At 38.5% G+C, this 23,290-nt stretch overlaps 1 long non-coding RNA gene across 2 annotated transcripts; it reads right to left on the reverse strand.

Moving 5' to 3' along the window:
• Positions 1-12,290: 12,290 nt before the first annotated feature.
• LOC129350133 (uncharacterized) lies at positions 12,291-19,015 on the reverse strand. 2 transcript variants are annotated; one of them, XR_008603404.1, is made up of 4 exons: positions 18,694-19,015; positions 15,795-15,895; positions 12,572-12,697; positions 12,291-12,508 (listed from the first exon to the last, which is right to left on the reverse strand). It is a non-coding gene; the product is annotated as an uncharacterized LOC129350133 (long non-coding RNA). The 2 variants fall into 2 exon arrangements; XR_008603403.1 differs by lacking the exon at positions 18,694-19,015 and adding an exon at positions 17,038-17,195 and having other exon boundaries at positions 12,572-15,895.
• Between the last annotated feature and the right edge of the window lie 4,275 nt (positions 19,016-23,290).

The following is a 23,290-nucleotide window of genomic DNA, read 5'->3' on the forward strand; positions in this document are numbered from 1 at the left end:
CAATTATACTTAGAATTTAAAAGATTTATTCAAGGAGTATCCAACTTTCATGTTGGCCCCAGTAAGTTTGTCTACAGAGGTGGAGGCTGCACTTTCAGGACCACACCGATAGGACCGCAGTTCAAGGGTTGCCTGCTTCTTCTAGGGCTCCGGTGTTTGAATTACCTGTTGAGTTGATGCCAAACGAAGTAGCAGCATTTATGTAAGACAGATCCGTGTATATTTTGGCAAATTGATTTTCCGTTCTGAAACGGGTATTGAAAAACAAAAAACGAGTGGTTATTTGATTTTCGTTTTAAAATACAAAAATTAAAATTGAAATACAAGGCGTTTTTCCTTTTCATGAACAAAAAGGGATATACGAAAATGTAAAATTCCTTTGATTTTCATTTTATATTTAGAATAACAAGAAAGTAAAATCAGTAAGAGGCAAACGAAAAAAGGTCCGTTTTTCATTTTCTGAGACCGGAAGTGGTCATCACCAAGTGTGGAGCCAAACAGAGTACGGTGCATAGACTATATATTTTTTTCGTTAGTTTTCATGGTCAAAATGAGAGATCAGGTGGCCGATCTTAAAATGAATAAGTACTGAATTTTTTATAGAGCGTTAAAGTTTTGCGAAGCCAGGGGGCGGGACTACTTGATTGACAGTCTGGTCTGGAATGATTGACAGGTCCTATCTCCATAGGCAGCAGAGCCTCTGCTCTCCTCGTTTGGATTAATTCTGATATAATAACTGTTGGTTTATTTATCGGTGCAGCAGCAGAACATTTTCCACAGACAGTTTTCCTGCCCGTTGGCTTGTTTTAACCAGTTTTCTACCTTCGGCTGATTCTACCAGCAGACACTGAAAGGACTCTGATAGTTCAGTAAGTTGATGTTTATTTTCGTATCGGTGCCGCTTTTACTGCACTTTATATGCAGCTTTAGTGTCAGATGTAATGTGTGCCATGCACTCCAGATGTTGGTGGAGTTTGTTTCAGTGTGTGTTGACCAGAGAAGAAAGTTAGCGTCCGGTAAATATTATTTTTATTGTTAGCGATGCTAACCGAGCTAGCTGCTCAGTTGTAGCCTGATTCAAGCTAACGTAGCATTAAGCTAACAATGTTTGTGTTGACTTTCATGTAAACAGCTGAAGTGTGTTGTGTTACTGTAATGTAGTGCATTTAGTTAATGAAACTGTTCATGGAGACACTGGTTCACATTAATGTAACATTTAGAAAACCTAAATGTGATTAAAACATTAAGGTTAAGGTTCTGTGTTGTCAGTAGTCCTGAATATCTGCTGAGCAATTAAATGTTTATCAGTGATTAATCTTTAGTGTTAAATTTTTACTTTGCACCTATATTTTTTTTTTAAATGAAGGTCATTTTAAGGTAGGACATTAAAGGATGATTTTCTTCGGTAAATGAATTTAAGGTTTAATTGACTGAAATCTTTCAATGTGTTTCTTTAAATTTGAAATATCTTGATTTAATTAATACAGCTCAGTCGTTTACATTTTATATTATTAAGAATTCTTATTCAGTTTAACACTAGATGGCGTATCAGTTCATTGAGTATTTCAGAGCCATTTTTTTCTTTTCAATTATCTGTATTCAAAGTGATATTATTAAAATATAATTGCAATGAAACAGCAGCAGCATAAGAAACGACCAAATATACAAAGGAAGTGCAGCTATTGTAATATTAAAAAAAGTTCTATCAGAACATGGTGAAAGTGCAGCTAAAGTTAACGAAACTACGGATAAGCAACGCTTCCTTTTACTTCCAGAAAAATAAAAGCTTCATATTTGCTATTTATTAAAAAATCACTAAAAGCAACACTTCCACCAAGTTTGCTTTAGTTTGTTGGTATTTATCGGTGGAGCAGCAGCACATTTTCCACAGACAGTTTTACTGTCCGTTGTCTTGTTTTAATCAGTTTTCAGTTCAGTAATTCAGTTCTTCGGCTGATTGGCCCAACAGACACTGAAGGACTTCGACAGCTGGTCGGTAATAAATGATAATTTACTGATCGGTGCCGGTTTTAATGAACTTTATTTTCAACGTCAGAGTCAGATATAATGTGAGCAGTGAACCCCAGGAGTTGGTGGAGTTTATTTGTGTGTGTTGACCAGAGAAGAGAGTTAGCATCCAGTGAATATTAGCTTTAATGTGAATTAGCGATGCTAACCAAGCTAGCTGACCAGTCCTGATTAGCAGCTAAATGTAGCATCAAACTAACGATGTTTGTGTTGTTTCCTGTCAGCAGCTATAGTGTGTTGTTTTCCTGTAATGTGGTTCATTAAGTTCATAAAACTGTGGCTGGTTGACGTTAATGTAACGTTCAGGAAACTTAAATGTGATTAAAACAGTAACGTTAATGTTCTAGTTGTCAGTAATCAGCTTTAATTTGACACTAAAACAGACTCTGATAGTTTTAAATGACATCAGTTTCATGAATTTGTTGAAAATTGTCTCATTTGTTGTGATGTTGCTGCTGATTCATTAAAACCAGATGGTCCGTGTTGAAGATACGTTTAGTTCTAGTATCAGAAGTACAAGAAGGAAAATGGAAGTTTAGTTCTGCTACATCAAAGATTTCAGGAATAAAATAACTAAATGAGTCTTTATGCCTCAAACTTTATTTTACAATAATTAAATAATGAAATAATCACAGATAATAAAAATATAAATAGCAGAGAAAACCTGAGAGAATAATTTCCTGAAAAGTCTGTGAAGGAAAAGCAGCTTTTTATCCTGAAAGATCAGAATCAGCTCCAATATCTGCATCATCAAGTCAACCAGAAAAAAAAGAAAAAGAAAATGACTTCTTTCTGATCACATCTGTTCTGCTGCTCACAGTCTGCTGCTGCTCACATTCTTCACATTTATAGTCCACTTTTAAAAGTTCAGCAGACAGGTGCTCTGCTTTGGAGTGTGACGATGTCGTCGGTGATGTGGAGAGTGAAGTTTCCGTTTCACCCACAGCGTGCTTTAGGGTGCCGGGGTCGGACTTGATGTTTGAAATACTGATTGATAGCTTAGATTTAACTGTCTGTAGTTCCGTTTTGATGGGTGTTAAACTTTCACTCAAAGCCACCAGGAGCTGGGTCTTTAAAATAACCACCGTCTCATTACAGAGTGAAAGTAGCAGTTCCTCCTTAAGGTCAGAGATTGCAGCATCTGAGGGGCTCTTCAAAAGAAGATGTAGTTGATGAAGGCGTTCTGGAGCAGGACCAGAAAGTCCACGACCAAGCAGCCTTGAGATCTTAGCCAGCGTCTCCCTGAGGTGGGTGTTGACGGTGTTCACGGTCAGGTCTGTGGTAATCCCGTCAAAAAACAAAACAGAAAAAACATCTAGATTATAAATCAACATGTAACCAAAGCACTCTGTGTATAACGCCATAGTATGGGATGTAACTCAGAAAATGTCAAAGTATAGTATACTTTTCAAGAATAACATAGTATGGCCTGTAGTTCATAGTATAGCATGTCGGCTAAAAAACCCCATAGATTATTATGTGGTTCAAAAAGCGCAAAATGATAGGATGTTGCCTAAAATTGTCATGTATGATGTGATTCAAAAATGTCATAGTGCAGTATATTGTCATAATAGTATGTTATTCAAGAAAACATCAGAGTATAATATGCCATCTAAAAATGCCATAGAGTAATATTTCATTGCACAAGTAAAAGTACAGTCATTTTTAAAACTGTTTAAATTTTATAATATGTTGCTAAACAAACAAAAAAAAAGTCATAGTAATATGTCAATTAAAAAAGCCTATAGTATAGTGTGTCACCCAACAAATGTCATAGTATAGCATGTGGCTCTAAAAACGTCACAGTATGGCCTTTGGTCCAGAAAACGTCCATAGTATAGCATGTGGCTCTAAAAACATCACAGTATAGCCTTTGGTCCAGAAAACGTCCATAGTGTAGCATGTTGTCCAAAAACGTCATAGTACAGCTGTTGCTCTTAAAACATCATAGTATAGCATGTCGTCCTAAAAACATCATAGTTTAGCATGTCACTCTGAAAACATCATAGTATAGCATGTCGTCCAAAAAACATCATAGTATAGCATGTCGTCCTAAAAACATCATAGTTTAGCATGTCACTCTGAAAACATCATAGTATAGCATGTCGTCCAAAAAACGTCCTAGTTTAGCATGTCGTCCAAAAAACATCATAGTATAGCATGTCGCTCAGAAAACGTCAGAGTATAGCATGTCACTCAAAAAACGTCATAGTATAGCATGTCGTCCTAAAAACGTCATAGTTTAGCATGTCACTCTAAAAACGTCATAGTATAGCATGTTGCTCTAAAAACGTCATCGTATAGCCTTTGGTCCACAGCTGTCAGTAGGTGAGGAGCAACACAAAAACAGTCCAAACGCTGGTTTCCAGAGGGTTAGACAAGAATTTATTTGAAAGAGTAAGTTTACAACAACACAACATGTGAAGGGGTTAAAAACAAATGGGTGTTAGTAAAATAAAAATAAATAAACAGAACTAAAAGTGAATTTCATGTTGACATTGATGGGCATTCCAACCAGGAACAAAGTAAAAGATAATCAGTATGAAAAAAACTCTTCCTGTTCACCTCTTAAAACCCAAAAACACACCGCAGTAGCACCCTAAACTAAAACTACCAATGGGTTCCCTGTTTTCCTTTGTGAACAATTCAAAGGTCCCACACATGCACCAACAACTGGAACACATCTCCAAAGTTCTGCCGGGCCAGCTCAGCTTCCCCTCAGAAGAAGTGCCACCACCTGCCAGATGAAGGAGCCTTTTGAGAGGCAGCTGGCATCATAATTGGACTGTACTTTGGTCTGTTCCAATCCAGCTTCAGCTCCAGAGACGGCAGGTGGGACGAGTCAACGGAGGCCGGGTGGACGAAGGCATGCAGCTGAGTACAATCCAGAAAACAACAGAGGAGGAGTACAGCGACACAGGGCCAGAACAACCAGAGTAGCATCGTATGAATCTTAGAAAACATCATAGTATAGCCTTTGGTATGAAAAAATGCCATCATATACATCGTAGATTGTACAAATAACAAGTCAAAGGAAAGAGACATACATTGTAGAATTGTAGTAATTGTGGGCTGACTGATTTACTGATTATCAGGATTTTATTTTTTACTGATTTACGGTAATAAATACATTTAAAAATGGTGCTACTTTGGCTCTGAACCTTTATCTACCTGTGGTCGCTCTGTCTTCTGGAGTGATTTGATTGGTTATACATAACGAATAAAACTCCTTTAACTTAACATCTGTAAACAAAACAAAAACATCTCAACAAAGTTTTCTGTTAGAGTTTGTGTTCTTCTAAGTATAACTCCAAGATTTTAAATACTTTCATTTACTGCAAATGATTATCTAATCCAAATGTCTCACTAACAATCATGATCAGCCTTAAAAACCCACAAAACACCCCTCTATACTCGACCACACTTAGTACAGTCCGGTTCCCCCTTCTATAAATCTGCTTGGAATCTTCCACTTCCTGTTTGTCAAAGTGGCCTTCTACCTGGACAGGTTTTGTTGGAGCTCATGCAACAAACATTTTGGGTAACTGCACTTTAATATGGATGGATGACACTGAATTAGAGTCTGTTTTAATGAGACTGAGTTAAGATGTGTAGCTCTGTCATTAAATAGTAAATTATTTCTCAGAATTCACAGAGAAAAGTCTGAAATGTTTGCTAGGTTAGCGTCCCACATGTTCTTTGGCTCAGCTCAAACTAACTCTCTCCAACTTCTGGATCTCTTGAGCTGCTTGTTGTTAAAATATCATGCTAGAGGTGCTGAAGCTCAGAAAGTCTGAGATGTTTGTTCAAAATAAGCTCATTCTCAAGTCTTATCTGAACTGTCCTCTTTTGTTTTAACTTTCCCTAAACTTAGGAGTTAATGACAGAGCAGCACATCCAGACTCAGTCTCATTTATGTAGAGATTAAACTTCAGTGTCATTCATTGATGTTAAAGTGCAGTTATTCAAATGTTTGTTGCACATGCTCCCGACTAAACCAGTCCAGGTGGAAGACGATGTGAAGAGAAAGCTCCAGAGGATGAATATCACACATTTACGTTGGAAATAAATGTCCTTTAATTAGACATTGTCATGCAAAAGTTGGATTTCCCTTTGTTGAGTGTTTTGTTGATGTTGGTTTCTAAATGTTTTTTGACACTCGGCCCCAAAGATTAAAACCTTTTACGGCTCACAAGCTGCAACAATTCACACATTATCAACTATCTTTCTGACTAAACTAAGATAAAAAGTGAAAAACTGCCTGATTCCTGCATCATGAATGTAAATCTTTTTGGTTTTTATGACAGTAAAACAAATATATTTGGGTTTGACATTTTATAAACCAAAACAAGAAATGAATTAGTGGAGAAAACAATCAACAGATTAATGGACAAAGAAAATGTGTTTTCCAACACATATGGCTGAATTACTCCAACATTACAAGATACATAGAATTTTAATTCAATTTTATTTATATAACACCAATTACAGGTCAAATTGTCTCAAAACGCTTTATATTGTTTTGTCATATTTAAAATATGACAAAGTAAGAAATTTAAACCTCTTGACTAATCCAATTTATTATTTGTTTTTTAAGAGACTAATGGACAATTAAAATAAGTTTCTCCACTAAAGCTAATAAACATGAGGTCAAATAGAAGGAAGAGTTTTAAATACTGCAGTCCCACGACGACAAGAATAAAGTTTGCCAACAAAAACTAAATCTGCTGGTAGATTCCATTAAAGTCCTAATAAAGGATAACAAAGTGTGACACTAAAGGTTTGTGGTGCTAAAAATGTCCAAGTAAAGATATGAAGTTGAACATCTGGATGGAGGTTGATAAAAGTTGACCTCCCTTCATTTCTCTGGATTTTATGGATGGTGGTTAAAGACCTGCTCTTCTAGTCGTCTTCCTTCTAGTTGCTGTAAAAGGTCACTCCATCCTGACCGACTTCAACACCTCTTCATGACAACCTGTCCTGCCTCCGACCTGGTGGAAACTCAATAAACTCGGGAAAACCTGTCGAGACTCAAAGAACTCGTGGCGACTCAAAGAACTCGTGGAGACTCGAAGAACTCGTGGCGACTCGAAGAACTCGTCGGGCGGGGGAAGGTGTGGTGGGTAGTGGGGGGAGGTGGGGGACTAGAGGGGGGGGAAGCCGCCACCCACCTTCCCGCCTACTCTCCGCCCTGACTCCACCCAGACTCCGCCTTGGCTCCGCCCATGGGGTCACTTCAGGAACTACGATGTCAAAGGGACGACGAATTTATTTCTTTTCATCTGATCTGTAGCTCAGTGAGTTAAGGATTTGCCTATGGAGCTGCAGGTCGCTGGTTCAAGACCAGACACTTCTTAAAGTTTTCTCAAAATCCTCACAAAGACAAAGAAAGAAAACTGCCATTGGCGGGTCTTGAACCTGCGACCTTCCACTTGGTAGTCTGTCTTCTTATCCCCTGAGCTATTCGCTCAGATACTAATTCTCCTTTTTTTTGCGCATTTATCATCTATTTTTTGTCGTTTTCGAGTTTTTTTTTTTAACTCGAGTCTCGACTCGACCGTTTTTCTCAGGAGGCTGGACTTCAGCCTTTGTTCTGGAGGGTGGAACCCTCAGTTCCAAGACTTTCCAAAGCCTCCAGACCTCTCGAGTCCTCAGGACCTGAGCTTTCACAAAGTCTGAGGGCTGAAATTTTCTAAGTCCCACAGTAGTTCCCTGTTAGATTGAACTTTCAGACAGTCCAAGGACTGAAATCTTCTAAGTTCCTGAGTAGTTCTCTGTTAGTTTGAACCTTTCGACAGTCTGAGGACTGAAAACCTAAAAGTTCTTGAGTAGTTCTCTGTTAGTTTGAACCTTCAGACAGTCTGAGGACTGAAATCTAAGTTCCTGAGTACTTCTCTGTTAGTTTGAACCTTCAGACAGTCTGAGGACTGAAATTTAAAAAGTTTCTCAGTACTTCTCTGTTAGTTTGAACTTTCTGGTTAACAGAAGCCTTAAAACTTGTGACCATGAGTCTTGATTTCACATTTAGACCATCCATCTGAGTTCTTCTCAGACCTTTACCTGTGGGTTTTTTAGAAATCCTCAATAAACTTTGATTCTCTTCACTGAACAGTAAAGTTTGTGAAGATCAGAAGGTAACAGTTTGATCAATGCCTTCAACTACTAGTAGACTTTATCTGGAAAGCAGTTTTCTGAAATGAGTTCTTAGTAAATCTGTCTACAATCAAACCAAGAACATAGAAAGAGGAAATGTTTGAAGAAACAACTTGATCTTTTCATTTCAGACTAGAAAACGCTTTAATACTTTTATCTGTTTTTGCTCTTTTTGAACGTTTTATTGTCTCTTCTGTTTAATTTGATCTTCTAAAGTCTAACTGGTGTCTTTTCAAATATTTTGTCTTTAGTTTGATTCTTCTTAAATGTTTACTTTTGCTCTTTTCTCACCTTTTATTCTTTTCTAATGTCTGATTTGATTTAGAAATATTTTGTCTTTTTAATGTTTAATTGTTGTTTTTTCAAATGTTTTATCGGCTTGTTTGAAGAATTTCCTTTTCTTTCTCAATGTTTAATTTTTCCATTAAATCTTTAAGGTTTTTCTTTTTAAATGTTTTGCCTCCTTTTAATGTTTAATTTTCTTTTGAAATGCTTCATTGTATTTTCTGTTTAATTCCTATTTAAAGTTTTATTGTCTTTAAGACTTAATTTTCTAATTAAATATTTAATGTTTTGTCTTTTTAAAGGTTTAATAATCTAATGTTCTGTATTTTTTTAAATGTTTATTATTCTTGTTTAATTGAATTTTAAAATGTTTAATTATCTAAAATATTTCATCTTTAATGTTTAATATTTGTTTAAACAATTTTGCTTAATTTCATAATTACATGTTTTGTATCTTCTATTTAATTATCTAATTAAATATTTTGTCTTTCATATAATGATATTTAATGTTTAATTTTCTTTTTAAAGGTTGTATAGTATTAAATGTTTTTTTCCTTTGATTTAATTGCTTTTTTAAGGTAGTTTATTTCTTTAATCTTTTTTTCTGTCAAGATATTAACCCCAACATTTAAAATGAAACAAACCCTTAAATCACAATGAAAATACTTCTGTTGTCACAATCATGAGTTAGTCAATTATTCAGTTTATCAACTTTATTTGTTTAGCACTTTTCACACAGATGACAAAACTAAACAAGCAAAGAGAAAAAAACTATGCTAAAACTATGATTAAAACTCAAAAATATACTTTAAAAAAAAAAAAAAAAAAAAAGATTTAACATGGTAATAAACTATGTTGTGTCCAGGGGATGGAGGGAGTTTATTGAAGTCTTCTTGGGCTCACATGGTAAATCATTTAAAATATAAACTTGACATTCAGTCTAAGGAAACTGCAGAGTGACAGAAGAACCAACAATATCTCCTGTTTTCTCCTTTAATGAGTCGACTCTTCTTGTGCTTTTAGACCAAAGAACTACAGACTCTTCAAAACCTGCTCAAACTCTTGGTACAGGACCTCACCACACGGGTCAAGAAGGTTTCTGTCTCATTTCTACTCTGAAGCTCACCTTCTCCTGCTCAAACTGCTGACAAATGTTTCTGCTGCTCTAAAGTCTGGTCTCCAGAACTTCCTAAAAACTCTCAAAGTCTCTTCTGCTGCAGGTTGCTTTGTAGAACTGTTGCAGAAAACCTCACTAAACCACATGGAGGGGCTTCAAGATAGTCGTCCAAACGAAACCATACAAAAACCAAACTAGCACAACCCAAACGCTAAAGTCTCCTGCAGCCTACCAGAGAACCTCTGAGAACAGAGAATCAGGACAGGAACTCTTACCTTCTGGACAACCAACGCTGGTTCACAAACAAGAATACAGAATGTGTCTGACCAAAAACCTCTAAAGACTCACTACAGCCAAGATGAAGACACAACTCAGCTGCACCAAATCCACTAATCACTGCACACATTAGCACCATGTGCTAACTGTGGCTAAAGAACCACATTTACCAAGACAACTATCTGGTACAAAGTCCTAAAACACACCAAGTAACACATTAAACATCATTTTACTGCTGGAAGCTGCAAGCCAACGCCTAAAGAACAACCTAAAGCAACAGAGCCAAACCCGGTTCACTGGTGAAGAGAAACAGAGGAAATGTTTGGCTGCAGCTAAATAAAGCAGGAAGACACTGAGCTGCTCAGGTGTTCCTGATAACACCAAGCAGCCACCTGGACAGCCAATAGGAACACAGCTTACTGGAAGTCGAGAGGGCTGGGTTAGTCAAGGAAATTTAGTTTAAAGTTGAAGCAGAAAGTTGACAAAGAAAGTTGAAAACCACCTTCTGATACCTGAAATCTCTGAGTTTTCACACAAAGAACACCTGAACATGTCAAACTGGCTTCATAGTAGAACCATCATTGTAAAAACATCATATTATGGTGTGTTGCTCAAAAAACATTATGACCCGGCTGTCTAGGTTCGCCGAGGAGCAACACAAAAACAGGACAAATGCTGGTTTCCAGGGGGTTAGGAGGCTATTTATTTGAAAGAGGAAGTTTACAACAACACAACATGGGAGCAGAAAAATCACAAAGTCTGTCTTTAGTTCAGCTGAAAATATTAGTTTTTGTCTTTTTTATTGACCAAACTTCTCAGGAAGTAGATGAAGAATAATTAAAGCTCTCATGTAGAAGTCCAACTTATTTTGGATCCTTGTGGAGAGTTTAATCTTAGAGTTTGTACAGCTGTTGAGTTTTTAGAGTCACATGGATTGTTTTGACATTTAATAACCGAGTCCTGAAATAAAATTACAGTTGTGGATTTCTGTCATTTAGTCTGGACTAAACAAATAACAGCAGCATAAATCTCAAACATCATTATGAGGAGTCTGGATTGAGGTTTCTCACTTGATAATGATCAAAACATGAAATTTAGGTTGGTTTAAAGGAATATTCCACCTTAAATCTTTGAATGTTGACCTAAAAGGTTGGTTTCAGGAAGTATTCCACCTACAAGGTCCCCACACATCCACATTAAAGGAACATTCCACCAAAAATCCTTGGACATGCACCTAAAATGTTGGTTTAACCGAGTATTCCATCCGAAATCCTCAAAGAGTGGTTTGGAAAAAATCCTTCAATGTACACCAAAAAGTTAGTATGGAGGAATATTCCACCTGAAATGTAGACCTGAGAAGTTGGTTTGGAAGAATATACCATCCTAAACATCCTTAAATGTAGACTAAAAGACAGTTTGGAAGAAAATTCCACCTAAAATCCTCCAATGTAGTCCTAAAAGGTGAGTTTAATGGTATATCCCACCTAAAATTCACAACTGTAGACCTTGGAGGTTGGTCTGATGGTATATTCCACCCAACATCCTTGAACATAAAAAAGTTTGTTCAAAGGAATATTCCACCTAAAATCCTTCAATGTAGACCAAAAAATCTTGGTGTAAAGGAGTATTCCACCTTAAATGTAGACATAAAGGATGGTTTGGAGTAATATTCTACTCTAAAATCTTCCAATGTAGACCTAAAAGGTTGATCTGATGGTATATTCTACCCAGCATCCTGGAACATTTACCTAAAAGGTTGGTTTAATGGTATATTCCCAGAAGAACCCTTGAACATTGGGCTTAATGGTATATTCCACCCAAAATACTTGTACATATACCAAGAAGTCAGTGTAAAGGAAATGTAGACCTTAAAGGATTGTTTAAAAGAACATTTAAACTATTATTTTCATTATTTAATAATCTGTTATCAGTCAGAACCCTGGCAAACTTATTTTCATCAGTTTTTTTAGTGGAAGTCACAAATAAAGGAGCTCTTCGTTTTTACAGAGTCAAAAGCTGCTGTTTCAACACAGAACGTTCACATGCATCCACAAACCTCTCAGCACTCAAACACCCACAGACAGGCGGCCGGCTGGGCCGAGGCTCGGCGGTGTCCTCAGACCCACGAGTCGGGGAGTCGGTGAACTTGTTGGTCCGGTTTGAAGGCCTCCGTGTGGTCCAGTATAAGTCCACGTAGTCGGTGTTGGCTTTGAACCGCAGTGACTGGCCGCCATCAGGTGGACCGGCTCGTCCTCGTAGGGCTCCTCCTGTAGCCTTGAGGGGACCACAAGAACATTCAGTAGCTGTTGGAGTTCTTCCTGTCAGGCTCGTGGTAGAACGGCTCTGAAGAATCTTTTACTTGTCTTATCTGAACAATCTAACAACCTAAACTGTTAACAGCGGTGTAAAGAAGCAAACACACAGGCATAGATTAGGACTCAAACTAGATTTATTTTAGAAAACAAATCAACTTAGAGGCATTTGTTCACACATGTGGCTGAATAGGAGGCCGTCCAATCAGATTCGAGGTCTTCACTCTGTAGGTTGTTTGTTTGGTGAGACTCTTGGACCTCCATCAGCTGACGTGGATGTTTGATGGTCTTCTTCTCTAGTGCCAGATGATTCATCCATGAATTCAGCAGCTACAGACTGAAATGAAGCTCATGCTGCTGTTATTGAATTCCTGTTCCAGATCAAATGTTCAGAGCTCACCTTGAATGCAGCCATCTGCTGTCTGGATAGTTTTTCCTCATTGTAGTCTTCAATAAAGTCTTTTTCCTCATGTCAGGATGTGGTGAGACTCTTTCTCAGTCACTGCAGACGTCCCTCATTGTGCATCTCCAGAGAAGAAACAGAAAAACTGATCACTGCTTCAGCATCACAAACACTCTCCAGCATTGAGAGTGTTTTAGGAATTCATTCATTGTGTTGTGAACTTTGAAGGAGCAGAAACTTTACAGCTGTCAAAGATATGAGCTCCAATTCTGGATGTTTTAGGAATTGAAGTTCATCAAATGAACACTTGATTTTTGCTGACAACTCATTAAATTACTGAAGAAATCTAACATAAAAGGTCCTTGGTCCTTTGTTATCTGCAACCCCTGGTGAGCTCATCATTGGACCTGCTGCAGTTCGCCTACCAGCCCGGCATCGGGGTTGATGATGCGGTGATCTACCTCCTGCACAGATGTCTCTCTCACCTGGAGAAGACGAAGAGCACTGTGAGAATCATGTTTTATGATTTCTCCAGTGCCTTCAACACCATCAAGTCTGTGCTTCTGGAGGACAAGCTGGAGCAGACAGGAGTAGACTCCCACCTCACAATGTGGCTGCTGGATTACCTCACCAACTGGTCAGAGTTTGTGAGGGCAGGGGACTGTGTGTTCGACCTGTGGTCTGCAGTACGGGGACCCCACAGGGGACTGTCCTTGCCCCCTTTCTTTTCACCCTCTACACAGCAGACTTCTCCCATCACACCACAAACTGCCATCTTCAGAAGTTTTCTGACGACTCCGCCATCGTCGGCCTCATCACGGATGGAGATGAGGAGGAGTACAGAGAACTTAACCGGACTTTGTGAACTGGTGCCTGCTGAACTGTCTCCAGATCAATGCAGTGAAAACCAAGGAACTGGTGGTGGACTTTAGCAGGAACAGACACACTTCTCCTTCACCAGTGAACATCCAGGGAACAGACATTGAGATTGTGGACTCTGACAGGTACCTGGGTGTTCACTTAAACAAGAAACTGGACTGGAGTACAAACACCAACGCACTTTATAAGAAAGGTCAGAGCAGACTCCACCTGCTCAGAAAACTGAGGTCCTTCGGGGTGTAGGGAGCAATTCTGAGGACCTTTTATGATTCTGTGGTGGCATCAGCCATCATGTATGGAGTGGTCTGCTGGAGCAGCAGCATCACGGCTGCAGACAGGAAGAGACTAAACAAACTGGTAAAGAAAGCCAATTCTGTCCTGGGCTGCCCCCTTGATCCTGTGGAGGTGGTGGGAGACAGGAGGATGATGACAAAGCTGTTGTCTATCATGGAGGACACCTGCCATCCCCTGCAGGAAACAGTAACATCACTGGGCAGCTCCTTCAGTGACAGACTGCTTCACCCGCGGTGTCTAAAGGAGAGATACTGCAGGTCCTTCCTTCCTGCTGCAGTCAGACTTTACAATCAAGCCTGCTCCCAGTAGCTCAGTTCACCCACCTACAAACTGTGCAATAAAAATGTACATAATGATGCTGTGCAATTTCATAGGAATTTTGCTGTAAATATTGTATGTTTTCTTCTAGAAGGAGAAAATATTTATATCTATGCACTGTGTGCATTGTGTGCTGCTCTCTTTTTTTATTCTGTTCCATCTGCTGCTGTTACATTGTAAAGTTCCCCGCTGTGGGATCAATAAAGGTTTAATCTATCTATCTATAAAAACCTGTAAACTCTCAGGCAGCTTTTGTTAAAGTTTGTCTATAATTCTATCATCATGTTCTGGAACCAGGACTCTGCAGAAGTTCCTTCAAACAGATACTTGTGTTTCTATTTCAGGCCTCAGGTTTGAACGTACAGTAGAGGATTAGAAAGGAGTGATTTTAATATTTAAATCAGTCCAGTAAATATTTGGAGTAAAAATGATTAAAATTTTGATTTAGATAGATTTGTGTCGTAAATAATATTGTAGAATCTCACTTAAATATATCCAAATGAGTTCAGTGTATTTACATTTTATAGAATATTTGATTTCTTAATCTCAATACTGTAGGGTCTGATCCTAAATATTGTAATAATGATGTAAATTTAAATAATAAATAATACTGTAGTGCAGTCATAAACTTTAATTAGCTAAACTTGCATAATAAACTTCACTGCACAATCTTAACCTGAACATTCATATTATTGAGGTAAACTTACATAAATCCTGATATTCTAGAGTCTTAACTGGAATATGTCTAACATTAATCTTTTTGTATTGTGCTGATAAACAACAATAACCCGACTTTCAGATAATATTTATTGTCTGTGATTGTGAGACTAAATTCCTCCACATTTTGGAACTTACTTGCAGCAGCTGTAGGAATAAATAAAAATAAAATCTGTTCATTTCCACATTATGCAAATTTATTTATTCTTAATATCTCAGACTGAATGGTAGCTGGCAGTAAAAACAAACTCATCTGCTGGACTGAATTTCCCAAAATGGAAACATGGACAGAATTTAACACTCATGTATCCATGGCAACGCTAACGTTTCTGCTTCTTACCAAAGTTCACAACACAAGTAAAGATTTTAATGTAAAACTTCAGGGATGACTGCTAACCATAAGTATTCTGATCAATACTTCATGATCAATATCAGGACAGATGTTACAATTCCAGCTGTTACATTAGACTGCAGTTATTCACAGAGAAATTAAAACATCACATTCCTCATAAAAACTAGATGGGACTTTTATTAAATAAAGTGTTGGTGAATAAACAGTGTAAAAAGTGCAAAGCAGCTCCATTAAATCAGGAGATGTGAGACTTCCACAGCATGGATCACCATCTGCTGTGTTGATTCATAGCTGAATGTCAGAATGAACTGAGCTAGAAAAGCTGCTTTGAGCTGCAACATTATGGTCTGACAATCCAACACCATCACAGTTTTCATCTGGTTGTTTTGCTTCAACATGCTGTGAAGTTCAGTTTTTACATGAATAAATACAGAGATTCTATTTCCAACCAAGACTGGAATAAAAATTAGAATGTTATGAGGTTATTAATGCAACTAAATCCTTTCAGATGGAAGGATTTACTTCTAGGTTCTAATTCAAGTTTCAGTTGGAGCACATTGCATTCACAAAGAAAAACAGCGATACCTTCATAGCAACATTTAATAAACCAAAAGCTTCCCTGTTGGCACATTGGTGGAGTTTGTTACTGAGCATCTGAACCTTAAATCCAGTGAGACGACCATCTTCAGTCGAGGCCAGTCAGAGAACTTCAAGACCTTCCATCAGCTGGACCAGATGTGGCATCATCTCCCTCTGAACATCTGGATGACAGGAGAAAAGACAGAAATCAAACACAGATCACAGAAATACAATTTATTCACTTTCATCATTTTATAAAAGTAGCATGAACTTTATTAAAACTTGACAATATCAGTAATGAAAGTAAATGTTTTTATCTCATGTTGAAGTTAAATTTAAAGTCAATGTTAATGACAGTTTATCCTGAGAGAAGTGAGAATGAGCTTTTTCCTTTTTAGAATATTCTCTCAAAATATTCTGTTCATTATTGGCTTTAGAAGCATTTTTCTTTATTTATTTTTAGATACCTCAGACTGATACACTTTGCTGGTTTGCAGATGATTTCATGTACAATGACAATCAAGATCTTCTATTATAACATATTTTGCTTAAAGCAAGAACTGCAACCTTCTCAGCCATCTCTCAGTCTGCAAAATTCCAACTGCAACAAAGAATTATCTGATGTAGTTATTATTATAATCTTTACTGAACCAGCCCTGTAATTAATAAAAATCTGTATATGGATATGATTTTCTCTGATGGGACCACTATGGAAGCTGTAGTAATTATTAACTATCCTTTGAAGGGAGAGATTGGGTCTTCATTCAGGTGGATAAAAAAAAATGCTCTCCCTTAAAAAAAAAAAAAAAAAAAAACTGCGTACAATAAAGTAAATCTCTTCTGCACTGCACACATACTACACTTTTGTATAACTCTGGATGTCAGAGTAAAGGCAGACAGATCCACCAATCAGCCACAACATTCTGACCACTGACAGCTGAAGAGAACAACATCCATCATCTTGTTCTAATGCAACGTTCTGCTGGGAAACCTTGACATTCATGTGGATGTTTGACATGTACCACCACCTAAACACTGCAGGACAAACAACCCCCTAGTCTCCATGGCAACAGCAGTCCTTGATGCCAGCTGCCACCCTCAGCAGGACAAACTAAGGGTGCTTTCACACCTACGTCTTTTAGTCCGCTTAAAGCGGACTGGAGTCCGCAACACCTGCAAGTACGGTTCGTTTGGGCTGATGTGAAAGCATACCAGATTTTTTTGGTTCGGACTAACGAACCGCACCGAGACCACTTTCGGGAGGTGGTCTCGGTCCGCTTCTATGTGAACTCCAGTTCGGTTCGCTCCTGGTGAGAACACAAACCTGTCTCCATTCGGACCGGCTTGATGGCGCAGCAGACTTTTTGGTCTACGGGAGCTTCCATAGCAACCTGCACAGGGAATTTTGGGAGGCGCAAAAAAACTCGCGCTAGCTAAACCACATTCTCCACACGAGTTTGATCGAGAGCCTGCGTTTACGATGAACAGGGGACAAACTTAAACGCCTTGTTTTGTAAGCAGCGCCGCCAAACGACTGGGGGGAGATATAACATTAATTGGAGTAGGTTCAACTGCGAAAACACTGGTGTGAATGCGAACCGAACCAGTTGAAAATAGCAACATTGTAACAACTTTTGGGTCCAAACGAACCACTCTAGCGGACTAACAGGTGTGAAAGCACCCTAAAACTGCTCAGGAGTGGTCTGAGGAACACGACAGAGCTAAGCTGTTCACCTGGGTTCCACACTCCCCGCATCCAGATCTCATTGAGCATCTGTGGGATGGTCCAGGATCAGCCTGGTCTAGGTAGGACCCACCCTGCAACCCACAGGATCCACAGAATCCACAGGACATCCCCAGAGGTTCTGATGAACCACTGGGTCAGAGGAGTTTTAGCAGCATAAAGGGACCAACACAGTATTAGTCAGGTGGTCATAATGTTGTACTGTTATATTGTCATGCTGATTATATGATCAGTAAATGTTACCATCAATTATAACGTCCACATTGATCAGGAAAAATAAAACAACTATCAGTTCATTCAGAAACTGTGGGGTTAAACCTAAAAACACAGACCTCAACAGCAGTTTGTTTCAAAGCAGAACACCAGCTGGTTTGCACTAAAGAAGCTTTCAGAGCAACAATTAAATGACAGTTTTGTTCTCATTAAGTTCACAGAGTCAGAGTCAGCCAAAATAATGTATACACACATCAGGAAAACGAAAACTTTTATAGATATTTCATTTGTATAAGTACTTCTATACATATAGATTCCTCTTTCTACGTTTGATCAAATCACAATAACTCTGTGTCCTGTTGTACGATGTTTTCCCAACAGATGGCGCTACCCTCATGAATGGAGCATCAACAAGTGACGTCTACAACAGAACAGAAATGTCTGGAAGCCAGTGGCCACCACTTTGAGCACCTCTTGTAATTGTAGAGGCCAAAGATAACTTTTATTAATCTCGTGATGTCTGAATAAATTTGGTATGGAAATATCTATGCAGGGCTGCACAGTAGCATAGTGCTTAGCACTTTAGCCTTGCAGCGAGAAGATCCCTGGTTCACGTCCCAGCCTTCCCGGGATCTTTCTGCATGGAGTTTGCATGTTCTCCCTGTGCATGCGTGGGTTCTCTCCAGGTACTCCAGCTTCCTCCCAGAGTCCAAAAATATGCTGAGGTTAATTGATTATTCTAAATTCCTCGTAGGTGTGAGTGTGATTGTTCGTCTGTATATGTAGCCCTGCGACAGACTGGCGACCTGTCCAGGTGTCCCCTGCCTTCACCCCAAGTCAGCTGGGATAGACTCCAGCCCCACCGCGACCCTAGTGAGGATTGAGCAGTGTATAGATGATGGATGGATATTTATGCAAGTTTTTCTTTTCCTGATGTGTGTAAACATTATTTTGGCTGACTCTGTATAATGGGTTTCTGACAGGTCACCAGGCAACAGCTTTTTATAATAATGACAAACATACCTGCATTCTACAGGAGTGATTTTCCTCATGTGCAGGTAAAGATGTGTGAGGAGCTTAGAGATGACAGGAGCAGGAGTCATCCTCACTAATTCAGCTTCCACCTAGAAACAGAAAGACCACAAACAAACACACTGATATACTCTCAAACATTCAACCTCACAGCCTCAAAATATCTGTTTAGGAAGTGTTGTGTTTCTAAATTCTGCTGAAAGCATTGACAGACATTCTCTTACAAGGTTGTGTAAAAAGCAGCCTGTCCTCTGAACTACTGAGAAATTTTCCTGAACAAAGTTTCTACATGTAAATCGGCTCAACAAAAGCTAAAGCCTCAGTCAGAGCTAACAGGTATCACAAATTATAAAGAACTTTCTTTGTTAACTCAGACTTTCTCCTTCAACCTCATAAAAAGGGGAGTTTAACTCGTCAGGTGACTGAAAATGAACGGCTTGTGCAGTTCTAGATCCAAAAGTAGGATGTTTCAACTCATGTTTTACTACAAATGCATGCAATAATAAATAAATACAATGGCTGCTTGTTAGTTTATTCACTATTAATGTCACTTTATATACTGGATTGAACTTGAGCAGTGGAAGAGAAGGAATTTCATGAAATTATGGAAATTCAGAGACGTAATGTTGCGCAATGTTAAGCGCGGTTTAATTCAAACCAGCTGAATGTTAAACTTCAGTGCAGCTGAACGGGTTTCAGTTAACTTTAAGGTAAAATAACTTTTTTAAAAGCTAAAATACACAGAGAAATACAGGTTGAGAAGTTCATTCTAATAATGACAGCTGCGGCAGCAACTAACACAGGTGTTCAGTGGTAAGTTAGCCACCTGTGTTTATTAGCCCGCTAGCTAACTTAGCCGCTTAGCTAGCTAACGCGTCCGGACCAACTGCTCAAACACGACAAAACACAACTCTTCACAAGTCGCTGACTTAACGTACAACAAAACAACGCTACTGGTTAGAAGTATTTATCTTCTTACCGTGTTTTACTCCAAAAACAAGATCAACAGCAGCCAGAGATGCTACCAGACGTACCGACCATAGACATATATAGACTAGATACGCTAGTGCGCTGTCTTCTATAGTATCTATGATCTGACCAATCACTGCTCTCTGGCTCCGCCCTCTGAGAATCTTGTTGTCGTTTGGCTCCACACTTGCTGATGACCACTTCCGGTCTCAGAAAATGAAAAAACGGACCTTTTCGTTTCTGTCTCTCACTGATTTTACTTTTTGTTATTCTAAATATAAAATGAAAATCAAAGCATGTTTAAAATTTCGTATATCCCTTTTTGATCATAAAAAGGAAAAACGCCTTGTATTTCAATTTTAATTTTTGTATTTTAAAACGAAAATCAAATAACCACTCCTTTGTTGTTTTTCAATACCCGTTTCAGAACGGAAAATCCAATTGCCAGTTTATCCGTGATTCAAGGACTCCAGATAAATACACGGATTCCTTTCACTCCAATTATACTTAGAATTTAAAAGATTTATTCAAGGAGTATCCAACTTTCATGTTGGCCCCAGTAAGTTTGTCTACAGAGGCGGAGGCTGCACTTTCAGGACCACACCGATAGGACCGCAGTTCAAGGGTTGCCTGCTTCTTCTAGGGCTCCGGTGTTTGAATTACCTGTTGAGTTGATGTCAAACGAAGTAGCAGCATTTGTGGAAGACAGCTACAATGTGAGTACTGACTGTGAATTGTTTTAATAGTTTAACGTTATAAAACAAATAAACACTTGTTTTATAACATTTTATTTGTTTAACGTTATAAACATTTCTGCTGTTCATTTGCACAGCAAAGCTGCTGTTAACCTGCTAAACTGAGAAACAAACTATGTTTGAACTCGTCATTAAGCAGCACAACCGACCACTTTTATATACAGCTGCTGTAAAACCAACTTAGTTTGTTTGCTGATTAGTTTAACTGAGTCATAGCCAGAGCACCTTCTTTCAGTCATCAACAGTCCAGCTTTTGTGCTCCCTGACAAGTTAAGCGTTTTTGGATGTTTGGAGGCCTCAGTAGATGGCTTCTCAGCAGCTATTCTTTCCTTTAAGCCTTGTTCCTTCAGTTGTCTGCTGTCATTCTGGAGACTTTCACAGATTCCGATCTAGAAGCATTAATCTCTGCCTGAAGATCAGCAGTGGTCTTCCTTCTGTCTTTGGTACTTCAAATCTTGAGGTGTCTGACATCTGCTTCAGTTACCTTTTGTTTTTGGCCTCTTCCTTGGTGCCTTTTCTAAGTACCAGTCTCTGCAATCAAGTCCAAGGCATACTTGACAACACTGTGAGAACTCTTTATGTTTCAAAGACCATCCAGCATCGTGAAGTGCTTTAATTCGGACTCTCTTTGTCAGAGAGTTCTCTATGCTTCACCATTTTGAACAGTGGATGAGGAATTTCAAACTGAATTCATGTTTTTATACCCAAATTTGACCCAGCACACTGGAATTCTCTGAGATGTCAGAAATGAATCAAGAATAACATACAACCACTAAAACACATTGTTCTGTTCAGGAATGCAAGCAAATAATTTTAATTTGGCATCTTAATAAAAAAAAAATAATGAAGTGCTTTGCTGTTTTTTTCTGCCTTTACTGAACTAAAAGTTTATAAAGCACCAGATTACGTCTAAAAAATAATTGAAAAGAAACATCAGTGGATGTATGGAAACAGAACTCTTGAACACAACTTAAACAGTAAGATTAATGCATATCTGGTTGATATTCAAGTTTATGTCATGTTTATATTCAGAAAATACTGTAAAATCAATATATAATGGGCCCTGCTTGTGGGAAACAGAGAGTAGCTTGGTCATACAATGTGAAATTTATTCAAATATGCACCAGTTTGCCAAGAGACAGTTACCAAAGTAACTCCCCATAAAAACCCAACTTGCTGTTATATGTCCATTTTACACAGGTCAGGGCCTGATTTGGTTGTATTCATTGTATCATAATGCGGAAAACGTTTTTAGTGGTCGACAGGTTTGGATTGCAGGCAGCAGAGGCCCTCCAGAAACGGAGACGTCAGTGTAAAATACCCCCAGAGAAGAGATACTGTGGTTTATTTAGTGGTCTAAAATTGACAGGTGACAAATTGGTACATATATGTTGAATGTAATGTTTGTCTCCTGTTGTGTTTCAGGTGGAAACCTTCTCTGGTGTCTACAAGAAGGTTGCAGGCAAAGACATTTTGTTTAAGTACCCAGGATTCCAGCTGTAAATGCAGATATGAAAATAAATGTGTTTACTGTCAATATTGGTGACTGCCAGAGAGGAAAATGAAAAGATTTAAAACATCAACCTGAATTGCTGGTGTGCTGCTTACAGTCCCTGAGTGTTTCCTTTTGTATTCCTATACAGCAGGTTCATGTAACTGCTGGCTCAGTCTCACTCTTTATAAAAGGATTTTGCCGTGTATCTTCAAGCTGCTCCCTCTTCAAACCAGACTGAAGATTGCCGGGACAATTTTGTAGTACAAACAACAACCAAGATTACAGCCAGTTTTATATTCCCCTATCCCTTGCCACTTTGTTGACTACCTCCTTAAATGTAGAAATAGCGCCATCAGCCTATTGACTGCGTGATGTGGCTGAAAGTGGTACTGCAGGACGTTTCCTCTTGACTCTGAGCTGCAAAGGTTCCATCCACCTGAGGAGAAACCAACGGGGACATCACGGTAGTATGTCCATCTTCATTATACAGTCTGTGGGAGACTCATATCAAAACATAACAACTGAGGAAATGGTTACCCACAATTCCAAGGAGCAGCCTCAGACTATATTTATCCAACAGGCTCATACAAAGACTAAAGCAAAGAAAAAAATGTCCAAACATTATGCGGCAGTCAGGTTTTCCTTGGAGACCGTGTGAGACGTAGAACTGTCCAGAGAAGACAAGTAGACACCATAAGTGAGACCAACATCCCATCAGACGACCATAAATATAGCTTGACCACATCTTACTCAGATTCTAATAGATTCTGATAGCTTTGTCAGGAAGGTCACCTGATTAAAAACGACATGTCATCATACGTCAGATGACTCTGAGGAAGACTCCAGACGCAGTTGAAAAACATCCGCAAGATAGAAACCATCTTTTCCTTCCTCAATTGTCGCTTAAAATGTAACGCTATTCTAAAGTAAGGTGCGTCAAAGTTAACATAATTCGACTTTTTGATTTTGTTTCTGGGTCGAGGATTAATAGCTGGTTATTACACAAATTCTGCAATATCATTAATGGCATTTTTGTTCTTAATCCATGTGTTTATCTGGCTAATTAACAAATGAATGTGTATGTGGTCCACATTTTCTGTAATCCTGTTGCATGAAGTTAAAGATGGTCACATGTACTGACCTTTGGGCATTCCTGGGTTTAACCTGACTTCCATTTTGGAAGTGTAGAAACGGTTTTTGGGAAGGGGTACTGGCTTGACTCAAAGGGACATCAGGTGCCAGCTGCTGGCAAAGGGTGCCATTAGATTCTATCCTTTCGATCTTTCTAGACACTTTAACTTTAATGTCAGACTTTGCTACATTTTCATCAGTTTTGTAAACATTTTCACTAAAGAAAAAGAGTCCCAAG

Source organism: Amphiprion ocellaris, chromosome 12, assembly GCF_022539595.1.
Source record: "Amphiprion ocellaris isolate individual 3 ecotype Okinawa chromosome 12, ASM2253959v1, whole genome shotgun sequence".
Classification (NCBI taxonomy): Eukaryota; Metazoa; Chordata; class Actinopteri; family Pomacentridae; genus Amphiprion; species Amphiprion ocellaris.